Raw genomic sequence first — 19,609 nt, forward strand, 5'->3', positions numbered from 1 at the left:
AGCTTTATAGCAATTTTGTTAAAAAAAATACTTCTGAGTAGCAATTTACCTTCTATAAGTTTCATTCTATAAGCTTCTATTGTTTTCTTATTTGGAGTTCAATTTAAACTACTTTAAATCTACTGCTTTGGGTTTACTGATTTTCAAGGAATCTGGAATACTTATACAGCTTTAGCTAACATTTATGAATATAGATGAAGTTCAACAGCCTAACCTTGTATTGATAATTCAGTTAGAGATTAATTAGTGAAATACTTCCATACTTTTAAAGCACCAATCATCTAAAGCAGGGGTGTCAAACTCAAGGGCTTAAATCTGGCCCATGGGGCCAGCCTGAAAATAGCAAAGGACTGGTCCATAGTGCCTCTGGCAGGCAAAACGAGGCACAGGGGTGCATGGGGGGCCCTGTGCCCCATTTTCAGCCTGAGTGGCCTCCTGCAGCACTCTGCCAGCCAAAACGGGGCATGGGAGGTGCAGGGAGGGCCCATGCCCCATTTTTGGCCTTGATAGCCTCTTGTAGGACTCTGCCAGCCAAAATGGGGTATACCCCCCATGCCCATTTTGGCTGGCAGGGTGCTGCAGGAGGCATCCGTCCCATCTCTACCCCCACCCCTCTTGGCTGGCCCATGGAGGAGAACTACAATGCTGATCTGGCCCTCGAAGAAATTCAGTTTAACACCCCTGATCTTAAGAATCTCTTGCTCAGGAACTGAAATTTCAGGAAGCAAAGAAAAATGGAACAAAAGCTATAAGAAGGACTATAAGGCTTTGAAAACTCCAGCTCATGACATTATTTATAAGCTAACCAACACTCCCAAGCTACTCAAAAGATCATGTAGGAATCCTGAATATATGCATAAGCAAAACATACTGATACACAAACAACAGACCTAGTTCCTAAAAAGACACCATTGGAATCTAAATAGTTTTAATTCAGCCATGGCCATAAAATAGCATCACCCATTTTCAAAAGTCTATCCAACCAGCCAGATCTCAAAAAACTGATACTGTACACCCATGGCCAAGTATTACCAATTATTTCTGTCTATCTCTGCACACATTCATATACTGTACCAACTCAACAAAAATTATAGAGGTTATTGGCTTGCATCCTTGATAAAGGCATGTAGGCAAGGTATATGCTTCCCATGTAATATTTGACCCTCCCACACTATATTTCAATACCAGAAAACAGAATATTGCCACAATCAGTCTATAGAAAAACAGGAGAGCAGGCAATTTGTTAATAGAGTTGAGTCAATATCTGTATTTAAAATTTAAGATACCCAATCTGAAATTTGGTCTAGCAGTCATAGAATGACTCTTTAGTGATCTTGAAAATCTTATCTTCAGTCTGCAGATGATTATCCTTTAATCTGATCCCACTACACTTTCGTAGATGGTGGCTGATAGAGCTGATTTTGCAGCAACTTTTTATAGCTAAGCAATATCCAAAAGAAGGAAGAATTTTTATCAGAAAATGCATTTTAGAAAGTTCATACTCAATCATACCTCCATCCCAATCCTTTCCAATTTATATCTTTGAGAAAGGCCCTAACATTTTGACTCACAGTCTATACTGGCTGGAATATCTGGGAAATGTCAGTGGTGGGTTCCTCCCGGTTTAGTCCGGTTTGGCCGAGCCGGTAGCGGTGACGATATGACGTCACCAAACCGGTTCTCCCCCCCACCCCCCTCCCACCCACGTTATTCTTACCTTTTATTTGGTCCCACCCCCAATCTATTGCTGCCTCCTGAGTCCCAGCTGATGACTAGAGGGAAAAAAACTGTTTAAACTCTTGCCATGGGGCTTCAAAGGGCCATCCTACAGCTGATCAGTGTTAAAAGCAAACAAATGAGTCGGGTCGTAAGTGCGAGGACTGGTCGTAAGTGCGAGGACCTTCCAGAAATGACTCTGACCAGCTAGCCATGCCCACCTAGTCACATGACCTCCAAGCCACACTCACAAAATAAGCCACGTCCACCGAACCGGCAGTAAAAAAATTTAGAACCCACCCCTGGGAAATGTTACGCCTTAAGAGGGGCTAATAACTCTAGAAAATATTGCATTAATATCTTGTTTTGATCCTGGATTAAACAAACTATAGCCTGCTGCTATCCGTGGAAATTTTATTTCCAACTCTGCTTTGCGGGACAAACCAAAATTTACTAGTTCAGGAAAAGTGGCAAATCATGAGTTGTTCTCAAATTAGATCTGGAAAAAATAACTGTCACACTCAAAGGAAAAGGAAATGAGGTAAACTTGAGGCTATTCCATTCTTACCCAAATAATACCAAATTATGATATGGTGCTATGTCTGAACAACTTTCTGCTCTCTGAAATTTCTGAATTTCAGTAGTTTGCTTTACAACCTAACCCTGAGTATCTTTACTTAGAAACATGTATAATGAGATCAGTCAGGCACAAATGTTTAGAGTTAGGGAATATAGAATATAGAAATCAATCTAAATATATTATGGGTTTGCATGTAATTTGTCACAGTCTCACTTTAAATAACCCAATTTTTCTGTATTAAAAAAGTCATACTTAAGATGAGAATTATCCTACAAAATTCAGAGATCTTTAGAAGCTACTGTAAATGAAAACTGACCTCCAATTTACATAGTTCCCTGGAACATACAAATGAGCTAATTTTTAAAAAGTGCCCCACAGAAAAGTATCCAACATCCCTATTTAGCATTGGAGATATGAAAAAATGTAATCACTTTTTTTCTGAATATCTGTCTACCCTGTGATCGTAACATATGATTTGAGGATGTTAAACAAAATAAACAGAATATTTAAAATGGATTAAATGGAATAAAGCATATTAATATTTCTTAAGTCAAAAGAAACATGCCATGAAATTGATCCTTGGTTACTCTTGTGTAGCACAATTGACATCCCTTGCACTAGTTGCAGGACATTGCTTTGAAAACATAAAACAGACATGACCTCTTTCAACAACTCAGCTACTATCATTGGACTCGCACAAACAGCTTGGCATCTGCCGGCACATCTTTAGCAAGTTGGCAGCCTCAGTGCCTTTTGCAGGTTGCAATCAAACTTGCCTTCTACAGAAGCCTCTTTCTGGCTGATTAACTTTAATGTAATTTTAATTAAAAACCACAGTGTCAAAGGGTTTAGCTGCTCGAGAAATAAGCACAGATTGTAGCACAGTGGCAGCAGTCACTTGGAAAATGGAAATGCATCCTGACAATATTGGGAGGGAGCAGATAAACAAAGCTGCAATGCTCTTACCTGACAGGATCTAGGGCACGTCATGAGAGTAAGAATCACAAACAATTGACATCTTCCCATACAAATCTAATACTTTTGGTTTCACAGGCCTCCTGCTGCTTTTTCATTTTGAGCATTTAAATCTATTGTTAAAAAGAAAAGAAATCTTGCAGCTTCTTCTTATTCTGTAAATCTTTAAAGTAAGACCATGTACTGTATTAAGTGCATGGTTTCTACTTTGTTTTTTACATTACAATTTCACTCCAGAATCTAATCTGCAGTTTCCTTCATCACCAACATTAAGACTATGAACAAGAATAAATAAAATAAAAATGAGATTACCATCTTTCTCTCTTGAGTCTAAAAATACATTCTGCATGCAAATATTTTAATTTATCTTTATTATTGTCTTGCTATTCTCTCCAAGCCAAACATTACTTTTCATTCTATCCCTGTTCTTTCTCAGAAAAATCTCTTTTTTCCTTTTTAAAGAAAAAGTTGTAATTCTTCCTCCCACAAAACCCCTTTTTCCATTTAAACATATGATAAAATATCTCTGCATTCTAGGGATCTATGGGTATATGCAGAAATATACAAATTTATTGTTGTACCTAGTAGCAGGTTAATTCCAGCTGGCTGTCTTTGATTTCAGTTTTAATTTTGTGCTCATCAAAGTGTGTTAGTTTCACATTGATTTCCTAACATTTGTTGTTTGTTCTTTTCTATTTTGAAAGTATTTTACTCACTGCAGAAAGCTTTCCAGTGAACAAGTGGCATTCTGTAAGGACACAAACTTGGCAACAGTCAATAAGCTCATCACACAATAACAGAATAAGTATTGGATTTGCACACCTTAAAAATAAGATGGTTGTTGGTGTAGCAAGATATTCGCTGCCTTGCTTTTTTTAACATTATTGACTACTGGTTGAGGCTGGTTATCATTTATAACATGTGCATGTATGAAATTGGAAAAGTATTTATAATAAAATGTTAACAACAACCAAAAAAAAATCTAAGCTGCAGAAATATAACAAGTATGACAGTTTGGAGATACATTAAATTTAAGCTCTCAATGTAGAAAAACAAAGGTGGGGGAAGAAATGACTTGGTAAGTGCTCCAAATGATTTTATTTATAACAGACATTATGCAGCAAGCAAAAGTGTTGGATTTCTTAGAAGAGCTACTTTACATTTCCAAAACTCGGGAGAGTTCCAGTCAGTAATTTTTGTTTCTCCATCTTCCTTTTGATGATTTGGGCATTTTGGAACAGATGGTGCCTATACAGGTGGGATAGTTTCCATCTGAACAGAAGGGTCACAAATGTACCTACTGAGAGGATAGACAGAGCGATGTGAAAGAGTTTTGAGTGGTAGGCAAGGGCATGGAAAACCTATACCAAATCCAGCAGTGAGGAAGAAGCTGATAAAGTAAGCAGATGGAGAGCCTTAACCATTGCTGAAATGCACCATTCATAATCAGTGGTGCATAATCTTAGTGTCAAAAGTCTTGATGAAATTGAATATTAAAGTGATATATATAATATTTACAAAAAATCAGATTTAAGTTATATGGCTAAGTGACAAACATAAATATCAGGTCCTCATCGTGTCTTGCCATTTTTTTGGAAGGGTGGGGGAGGCCGGCTGCTGGCATTTTTTGCATGCTTTTGCCGTAACTGCCTGGGAATTAGGGAGGGGGATTGTCTTCGAAGATAGAGCAGACTCTCTCATAGCTGGTTCCAGCCTGGATTCAAGGCCATCATGCCCTGAAAGTGAACTACTATTTGCCTAGCACCACAGAGTTCTCAAAACAATCTTGCAGCATCACATTGGTTGCTGGTGGATTGGTCAGGGGAGTTGGGTTTGGGGACAAAAGAATTGCTTAGTACTTTTCACAAGCTTTCTCAGATTTCATCTGACTTTACTGCAACCACAGTCTCTCACTAAAAATTCTTTTGATTCAACTCAATGTAGTCAAGAGTCTTGCTTTTCTGAGGGATTAATTGGGGCAGGTCCTTACATTAGGCAAAATCTGCAAAGTTGATCAACCCAGAGAGGCATACTGCCCTACCATGGGACCGTGCACACCATGTCAACCCAAGGCAGTGACCAGGAGGAAGCTGAGTGCTGGGGGAAGCATCGGGAGCCTGGGTGATTCATCGAGACCCAGATGGTCCATTGGAGTCGGAAAGAAGGAAGACTGGAGTAACTGAGGCGAGAAAGGCAACAGGAGCTGGAAGAGCTTGAGGGCAAGGAGGAAGAAGGTGGTGAATTTGGTCACACTGACCTACCGATAAAGCAAGCCATGCAGTTCATGATGCATGTCTTCCAAACCGTGAAGGCATGTGAGCCACGTGCCACGGCTGCCACCAGTGAGGCCCAGCAAACCCAAGAGGAGAAAGATGGGGGACGAACGTCAGCACTAGAACAATGGCAGGGGTTTTGGTGAGTCTGCTAAAAATTCAAACGAGTCACCTTCCCCAAGAGCAAGAGGAAAGCCGGAAGGCAACCTTCCTACAGCAGGAAATCAAGGCACTGGTGCAGGGATGGTAAAAGGACCTCCCCACTATCCCAAAGAGTATTGGGACTTAAGAGAGGTGCTCAGTGAGAAGGGTTTAGATGAACTCCCCCCTCACCAATCATAGAGATCCTACCTGGGGATAAATTGCCTAAGCTACATTCAGTGACTCCAAGAGAGTTAGATGAACTGTGGGTGTTAATTGACAAAAATTTGGTCCGTGGGTTCATTTAACCAGCCCAACAATGCATAGCAACCCCATTCTGTTTCATGAAAAGAAGGATGGGATGCTTCATCTATGCATGGATTATAGATGGCTAAATGATGTTTATATGGAGAGTGTCTATCCCCAGCCCCGATGAAGGACATGGGCAAAATTTGACCAAAGGCAAAATATTCACTAAACTGGATTTGCAAATAGCCTACTACCGGGTGAGAATCAGGGAGGGAGATGAATGGAAAACTGCATTTAACTGCCCTTTGCAATGCTTCCAGGTCCTTATATGTAATTTTAGGTACTCCACATTATGGTACAGTTGTCAATAACCCAAAGCCAACCTATAGCAAAGTGGAGATAGGAAAGATAAATGTACAATAAAAAGGACTAAAAGCTGGATCCTATGTTAATATTTTGAGCTTAGGAAATAACTGTCACATAGATTAGATAATAAAATAAACCTATTTAATTTAAAGGGGGCTGTAACCAGGGGTGAAATGCTCCCGGTTCGGACCGGATCACTCGATCTGGTAGCGATGGCAGCAGGTGGTTCGGAGAACTGGTAGCAAAAATCCCTGCCCCCCCCCATGCCCTGCTGAGCCTTGCAATCATCAGAGGCTTTTTTTTTATTTTTAAAAGCATTTTTTCTACAATCTCTTCAGTCGAAAAAATGCTTTTAAAAGTAAAAAAAAAAGCCTCTGATGATCGCACGGCTCAGCTGGGATTCAGAGGAAGAGGTTGTAGAAAAAAATGTTTTTAAAAGAAAAAAAGCCTCTGCCGATCAGGCAACTCAGCTGAGATCTTCAGAGGCTTAAAAAATAGAAAAAGCCTCTGCTGATCAGCAAGTCAGCTGGGATCATCAGAGGCTTTAAAAAAAAGAAAAAGCCTCTTCCAATCAGACAAGTCAGCTGTGAACTTCAGAGGCTTTAAAAAAAAAGAAAAAACCTCTGCCGATCAGGCAAGTCAGCTGGGATCGTCAGAGGCTTAAAAAAAGAAAGAAAAAGCCTCTGCCAATCAGGCAAGTCAGCTGTGAACTTCAGAGGCTTTAAAAAAAAGAAAAAGCCTCTGCTGATCAGGCAAGTCAGCTGGGATCGTCAGAGGCTTTTTAAAGCATTCGGCCGAAGAGGTTGTAGAAAAATGGTTTTAAAAGTAAAAAAAAAAGTTGGCCACGCCCACCCAATCATATTAACCCCCCCACCAAGCCACGCCCAAAGAACCAGTAGTAACAAATTTTACATTTCACCCCTGGCTGTAAGTCTTTTTCACCAATGCTTGGAACATCACGCTGAAATTTGTAGACTTGATTTGAGATCATAAACAGAGGTAAACTTAGTACAATATCTAATGGAGAACTAAGCATTTAAAACCCAATGATGAGCACAGTCCACTTGTCTAAAGAATTTCTATGACCCCACTATTGCTGATGTGTCTTTACTGTCCTGTCAGAAAGTCATTGGCACAAATGAGACACATATAGAAGGCTACACATATGAAATATTAGAAAATAGAAATATGAAATAGAGAAAATGTATAAATATGAATATAGACTACTGATGTGACATTTTGAAAAGAAGATGTAAAGATGGGTTTTTGTTTATTTGTTTGTGTGTTTTGTTGTTTGTTTGTATCAAAAAAAATGTTTAATAAAAACATTAAAAAAAAGAAAATAGAAATATGGTATTTGACAACTAATTTAATATAGTAGAAACCTTGTTCTTAATGCTTCCAGGGGTATGTGTATACAATACGATAACAAGGTTTTTAGCTTTCATGTCCTTAGTTGTTGGGATACCTTTTACTACAAAATTACAGATTGCTGAGATTCTGCAGGCAGGAAATTTTGCTTTAAATGAAGCAAAATTTAGTTTTGCTTTAAATGAACCTTTCTCTTGTTCTTTAATCACTTGAGAAGATTGCTATTACGTTGCCTGATAGGAATTTCTTTAAAAGAATGAGGTGGAGGAAGAAGCACTGTTTCATTTCTATGTTTTTAAAGAATTGAAGAATTGCTCTATGTCCATTATGTATAAATTTCATAATAGTTATCATGCTTATAAAACATGCAAAAGAGTTACTTGCAGTTCATTTTCTTTTTAAAAATATTCATGGTCTAGGCTAGTACCAATACTTTAAGGTTACGGGGCAACTTTATTTTTGACTTGAAGGCCTTTCCACACATCCTTGGGTTGACCCCTTGATTCCACCTCCAGCTGGTCAATGAGGGAGTCAAAAATGGCAGCCAGTTAATACCCTATTTTCACTTTTCCCATTATATTTGCTTCTTGGCAAGAAAAGAAAAATATAAAAATAAAAAACCCACTAGTGTATTGGAAAATTGCAAACAGAAGAATCAGGAGTAGTAAGGAAATGGTGCCAAGAAAAATTTTTTACCTTGACTTTAGCTGGAGGGAGGGAGTTACAACTTCCAGAAGCCAAGAGGATGGATAAGATAGGAATTCTCGGCAATAGAAAATTACTTATCCTGAAGTTCCAAAGGAAATGTTGAATAATTTTCTTTGCTATGTTTTCTCTGCAACAACTGCTAAGCCAGAAGTCAGCTTGTTCTGTTATAGAACATCACTGCATACCCTGTGGCATTGTTGGGGAAAAGGGACGTGCTCCTGATCTGAGATTGATGCAGCTCTTGTTTATAGATCGTGTAGATCGTGTAGCTATAGCTCCATGCCAGAGGCTGCACTCCAAAACTGACTGCTGGTAATTTGATGTCATTAAATTTAAACTGAATTAATGAAATACAATTAATAGAATTACTGTCCCGACTTTTAAAAAGAAGTCCCAGTCACATTATAATGTATATAATCCGGTGACAGCTTTAATTAGAAGCTCTCAAGAACCTCTGCAATTTGCAGGGCTGCATGTGGCTTTGAGATCATAGATCAGAGAGTCCTTGAGAGGTGTGCAGGCAGTGTTGCTCTGGTCAGTAGAAAACCCACCTCACTGACCTGATTCTCAATCTGGTAGTCTGGCAGATTTGAGCATTTTCTCTTATGTGAAGTTGTCCAAATGTCCAATCAAGTATAGCTCAGGATTTCATATCTTCCAGGAAGATAATGAACCAAACTCAATTGTTAATCTGCATATTGGATTTGGTGTTCTGTTTGGTCAGTTTTAGTGATCTAACAATGAAGGAATTCTAAGAAACACTGCAGTTATGGTTAAATTATATTTTGGTTATTTTTGGAATTGCAGCTGCTAAAGACCTCTGTAGGATTTGTTAAAATGGATCTACCCAAGGACCAGATTATGGCAATGGGTTTTTTTTTATTATTATTTGTTTGTTTTGACTATGCTAAGCAAATTTCTTGACTTATCTTTCAGTAATACTATTTATATAACATGCTAAGCCAAAAGATGGCTTGCTGCCCTTGGCTTAGTGTGTTGTGTAAACCAAGCCACTATAGATTATTCAGTTAATAATGATTAAGCACTACATCATCATCATCATCATCATCGTTGTCGTCGTCATTATTATTATATACACAAAAATGACAGTATACATAGCAAACGAGATAACCATGCTGGATTTCGTATCACAAATCACTAGTCGAACATTTCCCAAGCGTTTAGGACTGCGTGATGTATCGGTGGATTATGTGAGCAGATCCCAGTAAGGTGGCTTTCTGCAGCTGACCAATGGTGATGTTGTCAGCGCCAATTGTTTTTAAGTGTTTGTCTAGGTCTTTAGGCACAGCACCCAGTGTGCCAAGTACCACTGAGACCACCTGCACTGGTTTATGCCAGAGTCTCTGCAGTTCTATTCTCCAGTCCTGATATCTGGTGACTTTTTCAAGTTGTTTCTCGTTGATTCTGCTGTCACCAGGTATGGCAATGTTGACGATCCACACTTTTTTCTTCTCCACAATTGTGATATCTGGGGTATTGTGTTCTAAAATTTTGTCAGTCTGTATTCGGAAGTCCCACAGCAGTTTTGCATGCTCATTTTCGACCACTTTTTCAGGCTTATGATCCCACCAGTTCTTTGCTACAGGCAGGTGGTAGTTGTGACACAAGTTCCAGTGGATCATCTGAGCGACTGTGTTGTGATATTGTTTGTAGTCAGTCTGAGCTATTGTCTTGCAACAGCTCAGTATGTGGTCAATGGTTTCATCTGCTTCTTTGCAGAGTCTGCATTTGGGGTCATCAGCAGATTTTTCTATTCTGACTTTGATTACATTTGTTCTGATGGCTTGTTCTTGGGATGCAAGAATCAGACCTTCTGTCTCTTTCTTCAATGTTCCGTTGGTCAGCCATAACCAGGTCTTTTCCTTATCTACTTTTCCTTGGATCTTTTCAAGGAGCTGTCCATGCAGTGCTTTATTACACCAGCTGTCAGCCCAAGTTTGCATCGCTGTTTTCCTATATTGATTCTTGGTTTGCTGCACTTCGAACAGCTTCCTCTTGTTGACCTCCATCAAAGCTGGTTCAACACTGTCTTTCACATAATCTGCCAGAGCATACTTCTCTTCTTCGACTGTCTGCTTCACTTGCAAAAGTCCTCTGCCTCCTGCTTTTCTGGGCAAATATAGCCTGTCAATATCACTATGCGGGTGCAGTGCATTGTGTATGGTCATCAGTTTTCTTGTTTTCCTATCCAGGCTGTCCAGCTCTGCCTGGGTCCAGTTCACGATCCCAGCAGTATATCTGATGATGGGTATGGCCCAAATATTTATAGCCTTGATGGTGTTACCGCCATTCCGTTTGCTTTTTAGAAGTTTCCTGACCCTTTGTGTGTATTCTTTGCTGACCACATTTTTCACTTGCCTGTGCTTGATGTTGTCCAGCTGCAGTATGCCCAGGTATTTGTAGGCTTTGGGTTGCTGGCTCTTGATGGTTTGTCCATTGGGCATTTCAATTCCATCACTGTCTACGATCTTCCCTTTCTTCAGTGCCACTGTGGCGCATTTGTTCAGGCCGAACTCCATGCTGATGTCAATGCTGAAAATTCGAACTGTATTGGTCAGTGACTGGATCTCAATTTCTGATTTTCCATATAGCTTCAGGTCATCTATGTACAGCAGGTGAGAGATTTTCTGTGAGTTTTTAGCAGTTTGATAACCCAGATTAGTTTTCTGTAAAATTGTTGACAGGGGGGCCATAGTGATGATGAACAACAGAGGTGACAAAGAATCACTCTGGAAAATCCCTCTTTTGATGTTGACCAGTCTGTAGCTTTCGCTTCCAATAAACAGTTCTGTTTTCCAGGACTTCCTGGATTTGCAATCGCATTTGCAATGAAAGTACCAATGCACTTGCATATTCCAATGACGTCCAGGCACTTGATGATCCAGCTGTGCAGTAGTGAATCAAATGCTTTCTTGTAATCAATCCAAGTTGTATGCAGATTTGTTTTTCGGCTTTTGCAGTTCTCTAGAATCAGTTTGTCAATCAGGAGCTGATCCTTTGTGCCTCTGCTTCCTCGTTTGTTTCCTTTCTGCTCTACTGGCAAGATGTTATTCGCTTCTAGGTAGTCCTGGATCCTGTCAGCTATAATGCCGGTCAGCAGCTTGAACATGGTTGGCAGACACATTATTGGCCTGTAGTTTGCAGGTGTTGCCCCTTTTGCTGGATCCTTCTGTATCAAATAAGTTTTTCCAGCTGTTAACCATTCACTGATGTTTCCTGTCTGCAGCATCTCATTGAATTGTTCAGCCATTTTTCCATGCAGGCTGGTCAAGTATTTGAGCCAAAAGCCATGCATTTGATCATTGCCAGGCGATGTCCAGTTCTTAACATCATCATCATCATCATCATCATCATCATCATCATCATCATTATTATTATTATCTTTTATTCATTAAACATGAAATTCAGTCAACTGGACATTTAAAAATGTATCACAAATACAAATTGATTATTCAATTAATAATGATTAACCATTCCATTATTGTTGTTGTTGTTGTTGTTGTTGTTGTTGTTATTATTATTATTATTATTATTATTATTATTATTTACTTTATTCATTAAACATGAAACTCAGTCAACTGAACATTCAAAAATGCATCACAAATACCATTGACTGTTACTACTGGTTGATACGGGTTGCTGCCAGCATCCTAGGTATCAACTAAATACCTTCTTAAGATGTATGATGTTCCAAGTAGCACAGTTTTTTGCAGTTCCGCTGGTGTTATTGCAGGAAACTACAATTAGTTGATGTATTTTATAAAATTTTTGGACATAGTACCAAGTGCCCTGATGACAATAGGTATCACTGTTACATGTTTCATCCATAGCTGTGTAGTTTTGATGGCCAGGTTGCAATATTTCATGATTGTTTCCAGTTCTTTTTCTTCGACTCTGACATCTCCTGGTACCGTGATATCAATAAATTGTACGTTTCAGTTTTCGACAACTGTGATATCTGGCATGTTGTGTTCCAAGTGATGATCCATCTGTATTTGAAAGTCCCACAAGATCTTCACCGTCTCATTTTGGCAACTTTTTCCACTTCATGTTCCCATGACTTTTCGGATAAAGGTAGGGTGTATTTTTTACATAATGACCAGTGGACTAATTTAGCAACTCAATCATGTCTAGCTTTGTAATCAGTTCGCATGATTTTGCTGCACTCAGATATTAAGTGCGAAACAGTTTCAATGTTGTTATTGCAAAATTGGCAGTTTGGATTGTCAGTGGATTTTTGTATCTTCGCTTTCATGGCATTAGTTTGTAGTGCTTGTTCTTGAGCAGCAAGTATTAAACCTTCTATTTCTTTCTTGATGCCCATGCCCATTTCTTTCTCTTAAGCCATGCCCACGTCAAGTTGTTATCATATTTTCCTTCAGTGTTTTTCCAAGTGCTGTCCATGCAAAGCTTTGGTTTTCCATCCATTTAATCTCTCATCCAGCTATTTTTCCTTATATTCTGACTTTGTTTCTGTTGTTTTTTGCCCCTTCTATAAGGGGCGTGCATAAGTGCACCAGCGTGCCTACTCTCCCTGTTCTAATATTCCTTTTTACTTACTCTTTTCATGTATTCAACTTATGTTTATACTTTTACCTGTTATCTTATATATGCTTGACAAAATAAACTTATGACTTATGACTTATGTTCTCTGTTTTCACAGCCTCCGGCAATTTTTCTGTATTTTGGTTCACATAATCATTCAAACTTCGTTTTTCTTCTTCTACAGTTTGATGGATTTGCAATAGTCCTCTGGCCCCTATTTTTCTTGGCAGGTACAACCTGCAATGTCACTTTGTGGATGTAAAGCATGGTACATACTCAAAAGTTTGCGCTTTTTCTCATCCAAGTTTTCCAGTTCAGCCAAAGTCCAGTTGAGGCCTCTTTCCTCCCCCCCCATTCCTGATTCTGCCACCCAACAGGCAGGTAGGCCTCTTTCCTCCCCCCTATTCCTTCTCCTGCCTTTCTGCCACTAAGCAACAAGTTAGGTTGCCATGGCTGGGCCTGGACAGCTATTTGGTGCAGTTCCTACGGTTATGGGATTATCATTTTTGGATTAGTAGTGGTTTAGCCACCATGAACCAACCTAGGCACCTACCATCACTAATGATGAGAAGGAATCAACAAAATTCCACACCGGATCAGTTGTCACCCGGGTCAATAAGAACCCCGTCAGATGCTATGGCTCCTGGACATCTGTCGAAAAAGGGGCTACAGGGCTCAGTTGTTACTGCTAGAGAACCAGGGCGTGTAACTACAAAGCGACTAAAACAAAAGCGCAAAACTTGGACAACTGAAGAAAATTGAGAAATCATCAAATATTATTACCAGGCAGAATAATAATCCTGTTGTTGTTGTTGTTGTTGTTATTGTGATGGTGGTGGTATATGTATATAACCAGAAACTGAAAGAGAATACCAGGTGCTATAGGTAGGCCAGAAATCTTAGTAAGGTTACGTTAGAAAGAGAGAACAAAGAAGAACAATTAAGAACCAAACTACAAATCAGGATCAAAGATTCACCAGAAAGAATGATACACATTAAATCTCAGGAAAATTTAATTAATCAAGATTTCTATGGAACTGAAAAGCCATTTTGTGGTATTTCAGCCTACCTGAGTGGCAGTCAGTTTAACACAACAGTTAAAAACTTCATCACATTGGGGAACAGTTGGTTTAATCTGCCCAAAGGTTGTCAGCTATGAAGAGATTTAAGTCTTCTGATCTTGCCTGATCACATTTCTAGTGCAAATTTCCAGTGGGAATTGGGTTGCAGTAAGGTGCACAGGAGCAAAACCTCAGCTATCACCAAACCCAGGTTGCACTCAAAACCAGGTCTTTTAGCCCAATCTCATGCAGGAGATCATCCATTGCATTTTGTTCTGCCTTCAAGTGCTTTGGGAAATAGGTTGACCACCTCTTATTTCTGGAAGCCTCTTAGATATTGGAAGACTGATATCATGTCACTCCTAATTCTTTCCATTAAACTAGACAGTCCCTAGCCTCTAGTCCCCTGATCATCTTTGTTGCTCTTCTCTGCAGTCTTTCTAGAGTCTCCCAAGTTATTTGACCCTAAAAAATTTCTAAAACAAAATAATAATAAATGGCTATCTTAAACAAAAAGCCCACTTAGATTTCTGTGTAAAATCTGTGATTGAAGAATATGAGCACTCAATCTCTGAAATTCAATCAGTTCTGTTATGAATCTGAAGTAAAATTGAATTATTAATTTGAATGCATCCACAGCGTCAACATTTGTGGATGACCATTTTTCATATAGGATATCTTGCAAAGCCATTTCCCATGATTTCAGTGGGAGGTGAACTGTAGTCAAAGTGGATTGCTCAGCAACCCTGAATCTGGCCTTTGCTGGCCCCTGGGGAATGTGATTATGAGTCTTGCATTTACACCCAATTTTTTTCTACCCAGACTGTTTGGATTTCATGTTCAGCATCTCTTCCTCTGAAATCCTTTGGGTACCGCAACCACTCAGTGTTGCCTCTCAATGCTTTTGGAGCTTTTGAACAAGGTTCTTACAATATTGCATATGGAAACATGCAAGTGGTGCTTTTATGATCGCTCAGGGATGATGTTTCCCTGAAGCCTTTTTATGTTTCCCAGATAAAGCTGAGCTGCTGCCTCAAGCCTGTTCAACTCCCCAATGCAGTTCTGTTCCAGATCAAAGTTTCTTCCTTCCCAAAATGCCCAAGACTCTATGCATAAAACAATATGGTATATACAGCATTTCTGTGCATACAGTACATGTAAACTTTTTTTGTTGAACAAAGCCTGAGGTGGTGATCCAATAACAAGGGATATATCTAATTGTGTGAAATCAAGTTCAGGGCTAGAGCAATGGTAAAAATAACAGTTAAGCCTATGAAAGAAGGGCCGCATTAAAGGGGTTCAATGAGTTTGAAATAGAAAATATATCAAAGTGCACTCACATACAAGTGCTACCTATGGTGGAGCCCTTGTGTGGTTCTCCTATGTGACACACAATTTGCACACCAAGCTGTGGTGGCCCTGTCCATAAACACAGATGAGGAGTGTTGGAAGATCATAAAAATTAAACTGATCCAAATAATGTACAAGAATTTATCATATCTTTCTCACTCCATTATGCCATAAAAATATTTGTTTCCTGCCACAGTATACAACTTTCATCATTTTGAAGCTTCCCTGTCTGCCTACAATTCCCAGTCTGAGGAGTCTCCAGGGAGAATTTCTTTGATGGTGTCTTCCCTTGGGAGATAATTGAAACATGAATAGCCTGGGAGGTTGCTACGTATTTGAGAAATTATTATACAGTGCAAGACAGAATATTCACATCCACTTCATGGCAACCTTGTCTAACTTATGTAAATTCCAGAACACCTCACTCAAGATGAGTTCACAGACACTTTCTTCCCCCTTTGGAAGAAATTTGGAAGGGAAACTTTCATGAATAAGAAGTGCCTAGAAAACATGCAAAATTTCTCTGTATGACTCTAATTTTAAATATAATTTTCTCCTTTCCTATTGTCTCAACTTTCTAGATGAAGGTCCACTTTGAAGAACAGCTAAATTCCATACTCTTCTAGAATAAATGGATGTGATCCACTATGTTGGCAAATGTGTTATCTTTCTTTTTTTTATTCCTTTCTGTTTTTGATGTTAGTACATGTGTTATGGATATTGCATTTAAATGTATACAGTAATGTAATCTATTTTACTGTGTATCTGTTTATCTTTACAGTATTGGCAATTCAGTCTTCCCTCCAAAAAGGATAGTAGTTAATCCCAGTGCTACATTTTGAAATGGAATAGCATAGAATTTAATAGATTGTAAAGAAAAGAGGAAAAAGGAAGTTAAGATCCCAATGTTTAGAATTTAAATGCTTATCCTCAGTAAAAACTAGATACAGATCAGAGTGAAAACAAGCAAAAACAGGGGAGACATCTTATAGAACTGGCTGTCAGCAAGGTTAATGCAACTGTTTCCATGTAGATTCATCCAGATGTGCTGTCCCAGACATGGAACATTTCTGGAGAGGCATTTCATTTATTGTTTGGGATCCATCCATATGGTGCTCTCATCTCTTCTGTTCGAGTTGCTCTTTGGATTGATGGAATATTCTTATTCCTATCTTCTCTACCTTTTTCTCTCTGCTTTAAAAGTACAAATAAAAAACAGTTTACAGATAATTTAAAAAACCATGTCTTTAGAACTGAATTAAGGTACAGCCAAGTGGTTTCATTCAGATTAAATCCACCAGTCTTTAAGCCAGCAGGAAAGTGTGCCATCATGAATTGTGTGACCTAGGTAGCTGCCTCAATAATGAGAGTGGTGAGTGGTGCTATGTTTAAAGAATGAATTCGGGATGAGTTAAAGCAGGGGTGAAATGCTCCCGGTTCGGACCGCTCAGGCAAGTAGGTAGCGATGGCAGCGGGCAGTTTGGAGAACCAGTAGCAAAAATCCCTGCCCCCGCCCCCCATGCCCAGCTGAGCCCCGCGATCATCAGAGCCTTTTTTTCCTTTTAAATGGCTCTGACCAGCCAAGCTCTGACATCCCAACTGTGTTGCCTGCTAATCAGGCAACTCAGCTTGGATCGCCAGAGCCATGTAAAAGAAAAAAAAGTTTCTTTTTTTCTCCCCCCCCCAGCCTCCAGCTTGCTTACCTTAGCTGCTGATCGCATGATGATCGCAATGATCAGCAAGCAACTGAATCTCCCTGCCTACAATCAAGCTCATCGGTGAGCAGCTCTTTCTGCCTGCCTGCCTTCCTGCCTAGACTTGTGGACTTCAACTCCCAGCAAAGCTGGCTGAGGAATTATGGGAGTTGAAGTCCCTAAGTCTTAAAGTTGCCAAGGTTGGAGACCCCTGTTCTATTGGGTAAGTTTTTTTCCCCTTTGGGAGCTTTAAAAAAAATAGTTAATTGGGGATTTTTTTAGTTGTTCTTTTTTTAGACCTAGCCATTTAAAGTTTAGGAAGTTTTAAATTTAGCTGCTTTTATATAAAAATAAAAATAAAATAAAATAATATTTGTGCAGCTTTCTGAGATTTAGTGTGTTTCTGTAGTGTTTCACTCTAACTACACAAACACACAAAATCTCACAAAGCTGTATGTGGAATTTTGTGTGTGTAAAGTGTGAAAGTTGGTTTTTTGGGCTTTTTGTGGCTATATGAGGTTCTTGCTTGTTGCAGGGGCCATTTTGAGTCTAGCACAGCTGCTTTTACATTGTGGGTGAGCCAGTTGTGTTGTGTCATGTTGTGTGTGTGTAAAGTGTGAAAGTTGTTTTTTTGGGCTTTTTGTGGCTGTGTGAGGTTCCTGCTTGTTGCGGGGCCATTTTGAGTCTAGCACAGCTGCTTTTACATTGTGGGTGAGCCAGTTGTGTTGTGTTGTGTTATGTTTTGTAGGTTAAAAAGGGGCGAAGAAGTGACATTGACTTAGCCACGCACACCCAGTCACATTACCACCAAGCCCTGCCCACTAATTAAGCCACGCCCACAGAACCAGTAGCAAAAATATTTGGATTTCACCCCTGAGTTAAAGGAAATGATTGGTGAATTCCCTGGCTTTGTTTCTGTGGCTGCCAAGTGCCACCTAATAGATAGATAGATAGATAGATAGATAGATAGATAGATAGATAGATAGATAGAGATAGAGATAGAGATAGAGATAGAGATAGAGATAGAGATAGAGATAGAGATAGAGATAGAGATAGAGATAGAGATATATATGCATATTCTTTCTAGCCAGGTTTTACCTACGTAAGCTAAGATGTTATACAGCCCTGGTTCTGTGAAATCTCATTCACAAGTTTCTGGGCTTTTTGTTTCTTGCTGACAGACAGCAGACTCTGTCAGCAAGAAACAAAAAGCCCAGAAACTTGTGAATGAGATTTCACAGAACCAGGGCTAAGACACTTCCAATTTTACGTAGGAGAAGACCCGAATAAGCAAAGACCTACACACACACACACACACACACACACACACACACACACACACACATATATATATATATATATATATATACATACATACATACATACATACATACATACATACATACAGTGGTGGGATTCAATTTTTTTAACAACAGGTTCTATGGCGTGGCTTAGTTGGGGGTGTGGCTTGGCAATCGTGACTGGGTGGGCGTGGCTAGCTGGTCACGTGACTGTGTAGGCATGGCTAGCTGGTCATGTGACTGTGTAGGCTTGGCTAGCTGGTCATGTGACTGGGTGGGCATGGCTATGTGCATAGGGACTACTCAGAGGGCTGAAAAAAAGTCATTTCTGACTGGGCCTCGCACTTTTGACCGGTCCTCACACTTATGACCATCCTCACATTTATGCCCGTGCAGCTTTCTTAACAACCATGTCACTCATTTCACAACTGCTTCTCTTCACCATGGTGACAAGATAGGGCAAAAACGTAAAATGTGAGGACAGTTGTAAGTTCGAGGACTGGCCAAAAGTGCGAGGACCAGTCAAAATAACTTTTTCAGCCCTCTGAGTAGTCCATATGCACAAAAGGACTACCCAGAGGGCTGAAAAAAGTGATTTCTGACAGGTCCTCGCACTTTTGACCGGTCTTCGCACTTATGACTGGTCATCATTTATGCCCTGCAGCATTCTTAACAACCATGTCACTCATTTCACAACTGCTTCTCTTCACCATGGTGACAAGATAGGGGACCAGAAGCCAGACTGCAGCTGCATCATTAGCCACTTTAAACCCCTCCAACCCATACATGAAGCAGACTGACACCCACCACGAAGAGCTCGCACGGCCACAAACACGAAGCCAAACAACAACAATGCAGCTTACCAGCTCAAATCCCACTGCAACTCAGACTAAGCTGAGCACAACCAAGCCCCCACCCAAACAGAACACACCCCCAGCCAATCAGAGCACAACCAACCCCCCATCCAATCAGAGCACAGCCAAACCCCTAACAATCAGAACACACCTCCACCCAATCAGAACACAGCCAAGTTCCCACCCAATCAGCTCACCCCCCCACTAGCAGTTAAAAGGAAGAGACAGCTGCGATCTCACATTGCTCCTGGAAGCACGAAGCCGAGAATACCAGCCTGAAGATGACGAATGAGACTTCATCGAAACGTCGCCAAGACACTTCCAATTTTATGTGGGAGAAGACCTGAATAACCAAAGACCTACATATATATACATACATACATACATACATACATACATACATA

The 19,609-nt window shown here is 39.8% G+C and overlaps 2 long non-coding RNA genes and 1 pseudogene across 2 annotated transcripts in view; 1 reads left to right on the plus strand and 2 right to left on the minus strand.

The window, feature by feature from the left end:
• Window positions 1–16,002, plus strand: part of LOC117656012 (uncharacterized) — a 51,137-nt gene extending 35,135 nt beyond the window's left edge. The window contains exon 6 of the long non-coding RNA XR_004588846.2: window positions 15,938–16,002. This is a non-coding gene — a long non-coding RNA (uncharacterized LOC117656012). The remainder of the gene's footprint in view (window positions 1–15,937) is intronic.
• Window positions 9,561–11,509, minus strand: LOC148114291 (uncharacterized; annotated as a pseudogene).
• A 190-nt stretch (window positions 16,003–16,192) lies between the features above and the next one.
• Window positions 16,193–19,261, minus strand: LOC148114292 (uncharacterized). Its single transcript, XR_015733954.1, has 2 exons — window positions 19,159–19,261; window positions 16,193–16,550 (listed from the first exon to the last, which is right to left on the minus strand). It is a non-coding gene; the product is annotated as an uncharacterized LOC148114292 (long non-coding RNA).
• Between the last annotated feature and the right edge of the window lie 348 nt (window positions 19,262–19,609).

The sequence above is a fragment of the Pantherophis guttatus genome, chromosome 4 (genome assembly GCF_059756535.1).
Source record: "Pantherophis guttatus breed Tessera chromosome 4, ASM5975653v1, whole genome shotgun sequence".
NCBI lineage: Eukaryota > Metazoa > Chordata > Lepidosauria > Squamata > Colubridae > Pantherophis > Pantherophis guttatus.